The 9,400-nt window shown below is 37.6% G+C and overlaps 1 pseudogene; it reads right to left on the bottom strand.

Annotated features, from left to right (window-relative positions):
* Nucleotides 1-4,732: 4,732 nt before the first annotated feature.
* Nucleotides 4,733-6,804, bottom strand: LOC140596476 (procathepsin L pseudogene; annotated as a pseudogene).
* Nucleotides 6,805-9,400: the final 2,596 nt, after the last annotated feature.

Raw genomic sequence — 9,400 nt, forward strand, 5'->3', positions numbered from 1 at the left:
TTTTTAACTAGAAATCTCTAGTTGTATAAAAACCTGTATATGCGGTTTGGCATAGTTTTCAGCTGCAAGTTTTGAGCAGTTTGTTGCTGGGTCAGAAAGAAATCTTTCTTGCTTGGTTTGCAGACTGTGTGTTCACCCCTCTGAGACCAAGGCCAGGAGGTTGTGACCCCTCAGAGATGGAGCACAGGTTAGAGGTCACCACTCAGAGGCGGAGCCTGGCCTGGAGTTTACACCAGCAAAGTACCATCACTGAAGAACTACTGAAAGTGACTGTCTCCCTAGAAATGTTTAAAATGAAAGAGTGAATGAATATGTGTGTGTGTGTGTGTGTGTGTGTGTGTGTGTGTATATATACATATATATATATATATGTATGTATATATATATATATATAGGCAGGGGCAGACAAAATATCACCTAGAGTTCCATCTTGTAGAGGGAGCTGTTAAACTCTCATAAGATTTCATTTTTTCTTATCTGTCTTAAACATGTATTATCAAATACGTGATCATTTTATATGTGAAATTTTAGTTATTTAATTAACTTTAAATTATAATTGTTTCCCAAGTCATTATCTACCCAAAAATCATTTCCAGGAACAGAGTCCTAATAATTATTAAGGACTCTGTGTTCATTAACATACTTACAGAATGTGTATAGGTACGCAGCATTGTTATCAGTTCTGAGCATGTTGTATTGGAAAAATTCTGGACAGGGAGGTTATCAGGAGACTCAAGTTCTGATATTGACTGTCAATAAACTAATAGGTTCTATATGCTTACATCTAAGGGCTGACGAAAAGGGCTACTATGAAAAATCATGGCTACTTAGGGTAAGCTAAGATAGTACAGGAATTATCTGGAGTAGATTCTACTAATATGTACCAAAGTCCAGTGTTTTCCTGCATAGCCATCTCTGTTACTTAGAAATTCTGTATTATGTAGTTATATTTGGTTAACACCTATTCTCTTCTTTTTTCTTCTTCCTTTAACCATTAATCCATTTTCCCAAACAACCGTGGACTCATCTAATCGTTCTTTTAGACATTAAAAACAAAAATTGTCTATTGTCTTATAAATTCCAGGCATGTGTATTAGGTTCTAGGAATAAAGGGGTGACCAAATGAGAAAGGTTCTCGCCTTTTTGAATTTTACACTCCATGATGAGGGAGAAGCCACAGATAATTATTCTATGGAAGATGTACTGAATTGGATTAAAAGTGCATGAAAACACACCAGTTAGAAGTTTGTTCAGAACGACGTTGCTCGCTCATGTATGCCTGTTCTCTGGCATAATTATAAGCAGTGCCCTTTCACTCTAAAAAATGCTTCATTTTAGGTAATAGATGATAAAGCCTCTGTATGTATCAAAATTTACAAGGTAGCAGCTGCCCACCCCAACCTTTATTTTACAAATAAAGAAAATGAAATTCTGATTGGTGTGGTAACTTTACTATGATGACATAGCTAATTAATGATAGAAATACACAGCTTCATAGGACAGAAAAAATGATACAAGCCATCCATGAGTGACAGTTCACCATAGATCTGTGATCTTAGAAATTAACCTAATGCTCTAAGCCACACAGTCATGAATATGTGAATTCTGATATCGTCCTGTGCTGTGGCAGTTAAAAGAGAGCATATTCTTGAAAGTCCTAGAACAATAGATTGAAAAATATCCTCAATGTTAGCCCCTCTGCCAGCAGAGAAAATACTCTTACCCCACTAGAGCATTTATAGAATAAGAGATCTCTCACAGGTACTTTTTTAATATTTATTTTTTATTGAAGTTTCTTTTGCCAACATATACTATAATACCCAGTGCTGATCCCATCAAGTGCCTTCCTCAATGCTTGACACCCAGTGACCCCAACCCCCTACTCATCTCCGCTTCTGCATTACTTTGTTCATTTCCCAGAGTTAGGATTCTCTCAAGGTTTGTCTCCCTCTCTATTTTTTCCTACTCAGTTTCCCTCCTTTCCCTTATAATCCCTTTCACTATTTCTTATATTCCCCATATGAGTGAAACCATATAATGATTGTCCTTCTCCAATTGACTTACTTCACTCAGCATAATACCCTCTCATCCACGTCGAAGCAAATGGTAGGTATTTGTCCATTCTAATGGCTGAGTAATATTCCATTATTCCACACACATTATATATATATCACATATTATATATCTATCTATCTATCACATATTAGATATATATATATCACATCTTCTCTATCCATTTATATGTCAGTGGACATCATGGCTCATGCCAGTTTAGCTGTTGTGGACATTGATGCTATAAACATTGGGGAGCAGGTGTCTCAGCTTTTCACTGCATCTGTATCTTTGGGGTAACTCCCCAGCAGGGCAATTGCGGAGTCGTAGGGTAGCTCTATTTTTAACTCTTTGAGGAACCTCCACACTGTTTTTCAGAGTAGCTGAACCAGTTCACATTCCCACCAAGTTCCCAACAGTTCCCCTGTCTCCACATCCTCTCCAACATTTGCTGTTTTCTATCTTCTTAATCTTCTTAATCTTAATCTTCTTAATCTTCTCACTGGTGTGAGGTGGTATCTCACTGTGGTTTTGATTTGTATTTCCCTGATGGCCAGTGATGCAGAGCATTTTCCCATGTGCTTATTGGCCATGTGTAGGTCTTCTTTGGTGAAATGTCTATTTATGTCTTTTGCCCATTTCATAATTGGATTGTTTGTTTCTTTGCTGTTGAGTTTAATAAGTTTTTTTTATAGATCTCGGATAGTAGCCCTTTATCTGATAGGTCACTTGCAAATATCTTCTCCCATTCTGTAGGTTGTCTTTTATTTTGTTGACTGTTTCTTTTGCTGTGCAGAAGCTTTTTATCTTGATTAAGTCTCAATAGTTCATTTTTGCTTTTGTTTCCTTTGCCTTCATAGATTTATCTTGCAAGAAGTTGCTGTGGCCAAGTTAAAAAAGGGTGTTGCCTGTGTTATCCTCTAGGATTTTGAGGAATTCTCACCTCACATTTAGATCTTTCATCCATTTTAAGTTTATCTTTGTGTATGGTGTAAAAGCATTGTCTAGTTTCATTCTTCTGCACATGGCTGTCCAATTTTCCCAGCACCATTTATTGAAGAGTCTGTCCTTTTTCCTGTGGATATTCTTTCTGGTTTTGTCGAATATTGACCATAGAGTTGAGGGCCCATTTCTAGGTTCTCTCTTCTGTTCCATTGACCTATGTGTCTGTTTTTGTGCCAATGCTACACTGTCTTGAGGATCACAGATTTGTAGTACAGCTTGAAATCCAGCATTGTGATGCCCCTGGCTCTGGTTTTCTTTTTCAATATTCCCTTTGCTGATTCCATACAAATCTTAAGATGATTTTTTCCAACTCTCTGAAGAAAGTCCATAGTATTTTGATAGGGATTGCATTGAATGTGTAAATTTCCCTGGGTAGCATAGACATTTTCACAGTATTAATTCTTCCAATCCGTGAGCATGGAATATTTTTCCATCCCTTTGTGTCTTCCTCAAAATCTTTCAGAAGTGTTCTGTAGTTTTTAGGGCATAAATCCCTTACCACTTTGGTTAGGTTTATTCCTAGGTATCTTATGGTTTTGGGTGCCATTGTAAATGGGATTGACTCCTTGATGTCTCTTTTTTCAGTCTCATTTTAGTTTATAGGAATTCCACTGATTACTATGCATTGATTTTGACTCCTGCCGCATGGCTGAATTGCTGTATGAGTCCTAGCAATCTTGGGGTGGTGTCTTTTGGGTTTTCTACACACAGTAACGTGTCATGTGCAAAGAGGGAGAGTTTGCCTTCCTCTGCCAGTTTAAATGCCTTTTATTTCTTTTTGTTGTCTGATTCCTGAGGCTAGGACTTCTAGTACTATGTTGAATAGCAATGGCGAGAGTGGACATCCCTGTCATGTTCCTGATCTTAGGGGAAAGGCTCTCAGTTTTTCTCCATGGAGAATGATATTTGCTGTGGGCTTTTCATAGATGGCTTTTGAGATGCTGAGGAATGTTCCTTCTATCCCTACACTGTGAAGAGTTTTGATCAGGAATGGATGCTGTATTTTGTCAAATGCTTTCTCTGCATCTATTGAGAGGATCCTATGGTTCTTGTTTTTTTCTCTTGTTGATGTGATCTATCACATTGATTGTTTTATGAGTGTTAAACCAACCTTGCATCTCAGGGATAAATCCCACTTGGTCATGGTGAATAATCCTCTTAATGTACTGTTGGATCCTATTGGCTAGTATCTTGTTGAGAAATTTTGCATCCATGTTCATCAGGGATATTGTTCTATAATTGTCCTTTTTGGTGGGGTCTTTGGTTTTGGAATCAAGGTGATGCTGGCCTGTTAGAACAAATTTTGAAGTATTCCATCCCTTTTTATCCTTCAGAACAGCTTTAGTAGAATATTATTTCCTCTTTAAACATTTGATAGAATTCCCCTCAGAAGCCATCTGGCCCTGGAATTTTGCGTCGTGGCAGGTTTTTGATAACTGCTTCAATTTCCTTGTTGGTTATTGGCCTTTCAGGTTTTCTATTTCGTTTTGTTCTAGTTTTGGTCATTTGTGATTTTTCCAGAAATGCATCCATTTCTTCTAGATTGCCTAATTTATTGGCTTATAGCTGCTCATAAAATGTTTTTTAAAATCATTTGTATTTCCTTGGTATGGTTCTGATCCCTCCTCTTTCATTTGTGATTTTATTACCTTGAGGGTTTTTTTTTTCTCTTTAATAAGGCTGGCTAAGGGTTTATCTATCTTATTAATTCTTTCAAAGAACCAACTCCTGTTCTTCTTTTTTTATCTGTTCTGCAGTTCTTCTGGTCTCTGTTTCATTGAGTTCTGCTTGAATCTTTATTATCTCCCCTCTTCTGCTTGGTGTAGGCTTTATGTGCTGTTCTTTCTCCAGTTCATTTAGGTGCAAGTTTAGCTTGTGTATTTGAGTTATTTCCAGTTTTTTGAAGGAGACTTGTATTGAGATGTATTTCCTTCTTGGGACCTCTTTGCTGTATCCCAGATTTTTTGAATGGTTGTATCTGCATTTTCATTAGTTTCCCTGAATCCATAGATTCTTCTCTAATTTCCTGGTTGACCCATTCATCTTTTAGTAGGATGCTCTTTAACCTCCATGTGTTTGAATTTCTTCCAAATTTCTTCTTATGACTGAGTTCTAGTTTCAAAGCATTGTGGTCTGAAAATATGCAGGGGGGCAATCCTATCTTTTGGTATCGGTTGAGACCTCATTTGTGACCTAGTGTGTGGTCTATTCTGGAGAAAGTTCCATGTGCACTTGGGAAGAATGTGTATTCAGTTGTGTTCAGTTAGAAAGCTCTGTAAACATCTGTGAAATCCATCTGGTCCAGTGTATAATTTAAGGCCCTTGTTTCTTTGGTGATGTCATGCTTAGAAGATCTGATATTTACTGACAAGGACTGTGTTGAAGTCTCCTACTATTAGTGTATTATTTTATTTTTTTCTTCCTCTACTTATTGAATTAAAATTTATTTCAAAAGGTAAAGTTTATATATCCTTTGAATAAATAAGAAGTCAAAAATTTTAGAATTAAGTAATAAGTCTTCAACATTATAAAGCCATATATAGCAGTAATTAAAGTAGTGGTAATGTCACAGAAAATGATAAAAATGTCACAGAATTCAAATCACAACTTGGATTCTCAATGATTCAAGTGTCTTATCTTACACAATAAGAGTTTGGTCAATTTTAAGATAAACTTCCTCCAGATATGCTGTCCTCAAGTCCTCTAATCTTGTGGTCCATCAGCTCACACAATGGGATAGTTGGTTGCTGTGGCAATTCTACAATGGTTGTTCTGGTCTTAGGCCATTTTTATATAGCCATTCCAGCCCCATTCTGGACCCCAACTGTTCTTGATAATCCAAAATTTATTATTTGAGTCTGTTCCTACAAAGCCATAGCCAGCCACCCGAACACCATGATCTAGATCTTTGCAGCTGCAGTCTGGATCAAATTAAATGCCTGCTTTGTAGAACTGGAAATGCCTGCATCAGTAGCAACAGAGATGGGCCCTAGAGTTGCCACTGCCTTCATTAGGGTCTTTTCCCATTGAGGGAGGTCCATGAAGCCAGTGTCATTGGCAGCAGAACACTCAGTCTTGTAGTTACAGGTCTCTATGTCCTTTCCAAGATATGGATAAGATTCCTCTGAATCCAGGCCTCCATTGTCTTTAACATGATGAAAGGTGTTATCCATCAGGCCACCACTGCAGCCCTCATTGCCTTGAGCCTTAGAGCAGTCCACCAGGTTCTGCTCACTCAGTGGCACAAGTTTGCCTGTTTTCCGGAACATCTGTCTTTTGAGGGCACCAGTTGCACTAAAAGTCCAACAAGAACCACACTGACTCTGATTCTGCACAGGAGTTACGTAGCCTTTCTCTCTCCAGTCCACAGATTTGGGGATCTCAGCAAAGATAGGTTCTTGGAACACTTTCCCTTTCTTGTGCTTCTGGTTTTGAAAGTCATTCATCACCTGCCTGAATTCTTCATTGGTCATGTCACCAAAGGTATTCATCGCCATTGTGAAGCCATGTTTCCCTTGGCTATATTCTCAATTATGCAGTTCAATCATTTTCATATTCTCCCACACTGCTCTCCTCTATCCTTCTTCATTCATGCCATATAATCTGTGCATTGCCTTCCACTGGTACCATTATGCATTTAAGCTTTCATCGAGTTTTGGAGCTGCTGAGGCTATTCACAAGCAAAGGGCAGTCAAGAAGAGTGAACAATTCATGTTTCAAAAACCTGCGGCATCCACAGCTGCGCAGGTGCACCCCACGGATCGCCAAGGCCCATGAGTCTAGTGTATTATTTTCTAAGTATCTCTTTACTTTGGTTATTAATTGATATACTTGGCATTATTAATTGATATACTTGGCATCTCCCACATTAAGAGCATACATATTCATGATTGGTAGGTCTTCTTGCTGGATTGATCCTTTAAGTATGATATAGTGTCTGTCTTCATCTCTTACTACAGTCTTTGGGATAAACTTTAATTGATCTGATTTGAGGATTGCTACCCCAGCTTTCCTTTGAGGAGCATCTGAATGGTAGATGGTTTCCACTCCTTCATTTACAGGCTGGAAGTGTCCTTAGGTCTAAAATGAGTCTTTTGTAAGACAGAAAATAGATGGGACTTTCTTTTTTATCCAGTCTGATACCCTGTGTCTTTTGATGGGATCATTTAGCCCATTCACATTCAGAGTAACTATTGAAAGATATGAATTTATAGTGTTATCGTAATACCTATTCTGTCCCTGTTTTTGTGGATTATTTCCTTGAGCTCCCTCTTTCTTTTACAGGGTCCCCTTTAATATTTATTGTAGAGATGGTTTGGTGGTCACATAGTCTTTCAGTTTCTGCCTATTCTGGAAGCTCTTTTTCTCTCCTATTCTGAATGAAAGTCTTCTTATTTAGGACCCTGAATATATCCTGCCAGCCCTTTCTGGCCTCACCGGTCTCTGTGGAGAGGTCTGCTGTTAATCTGGTATTTCTCCCCATATAAATTAAGAATCTCTTGTCTCATGCTGCATTAAGAACTTTCTCTTAAATGTTTGGGAAAAATCAGAAAGGGAGACAGGACATAAGAACTCCTAACTCTAAAATAAATTTATTATCAAAAAAAGAATTTTCTCTTAATCTTTGAAATTTGCAAGCTTCACTATTAAATGTGAGGTGTTGAATGGTTTGTATTGATTGGGGTGGGGGGGAATCTCTAACTCTTGGATCTGAATGCTTGTTTCCCTCCCCAAATTAGGGAAGTTCTCAACTATGGTTTGTTCAAATATACTTTGTGGTCCTGGGATCCCTGGGTGGCGCAGTGGTTTGGCGCTTGCCTTTGGCCCAGGGCGCGATACTGGAGACCCGGGATCAAATCCCACATCAGGCTCCCGGTGCATGGAGCCTGCTTCTCCCTCTGCCTATGTCTCTGCCTCTCTCTCTCTCTGTGTGACTATCATAAATAAATAAAAATTAAAAAAAAAATTTTATACTTTGTGGTCCTATCTATCTCTCAGTCTCTTCTGGAGTCAAATTATATGTAAATTCTTCCTTATCAAGCTATCATTTATTTCCCTAACCCTTTCTTCATTGGCTCTTAATTGTTTTTCTCTTTTTTCCTCAGCTTTCTTCCTTACCATCAACTTGTCTTCTATGTCACCCATTCTCTCTTCCACCTCATTAACCCTAGCAGTTAGGAAATCCAGTTTGGATTGCATCTCATTTAATCTCTTTTTAATTTAGGCCTGATTAGATCTCACTTCTGCAATAACAAAGTCTCTAGAGTCCTTTAGGCTTTTTTCCAGAGCCATCTGTAGCTTTGTATTTGTACTTCTGAATTGACTTTTTGACATTGGATTTAAATCCAAATTCTGTAACTCTGTTATTGGTTCTTTCTTTTTTGGTGAATTCTTCCTTCTAGTTACTTTATCCAGTGCAGAGTGGCTGTATGAGTGGGTTGAAACAAAAATATCAACCACACCCTAAGTAAAATATACCCTAGATGATTCCGAAGAGGTCAGAGACCATAAATAAATAAATAAATAAATAAATAAATAAATAAAACAGAACAACATAAAACAAAAGGATCACTAAAGTGAAAAACAAATTTTAAAACAAATTAGTAAAAATAAAGGGCCAAAAACCACAGAGAATAAGAAAAAGAAAGTAAAAAAGAGAAAAAAGGGGGGGGGGGCGGGGGATGGTGGTGGTGAATAAATGATAGTGGAGATAATGTAGTCTACCTGAGGGGTCCTAGAGGGTATTCCTCTTGGTTTTGAGTGTATTTTGTTCTGTATGTTAGAGGATGCTCTATCCTAAATTTATATATACCATCAATACTTATTTAAAGCCCCAACTTTGAACACCAAAACAAGATAAAAGAGGGGGCGCAGAATGGGAAGGAAGAGAGAATATAATCTCACAGAATGAATCAGCACATTATTCCACTTGTTTCTGGGTGTATGTTGACGTGTGTTAAAAGGTATTAACTTACACCATTGTAAAACAAAACGAGGCAGAATAAACAAGAAACAAAAACCCATAACTCATATATCTCCCAAAATTAAATTATGTTGAAGGGAATCCAGAAGTGAAAAATACATCTAAGACATATAATTGTAGAAATATGAAAGTCAAAAAGGAAAAAACTTAAAAATGAAGAGGTGGTAAAATATTATAGTTAAGGTGGGAAAAGAGAAAAAATACTGGAAATTTTTAGTCTAATATGAAAATGAGTCATAATGGAAAAGGGGGGTAAAAGGGGCCCTCTAGTTCTAGATTCTATTTTCCCTTGATTTTCCCTCAGTCATGGAGATTTCAGTGCTGCTTGGTCAATAAACTTGCTCTTCCCCAGTTCTTCCA

This window comes from Vulpes vulpes, unplaced genomic scaffold, assembly GCF_048418805.1.
Source record: "Vulpes vulpes isolate BD-2025 unplaced genomic scaffold, VulVul3 Bu000000665, whole genome shotgun sequence".
Taxonomy (NCBI): domain Eukaryota; kingdom Metazoa; phylum Chordata; class Mammalia; order Carnivora; family Canidae; genus Vulpes; species Vulpes vulpes.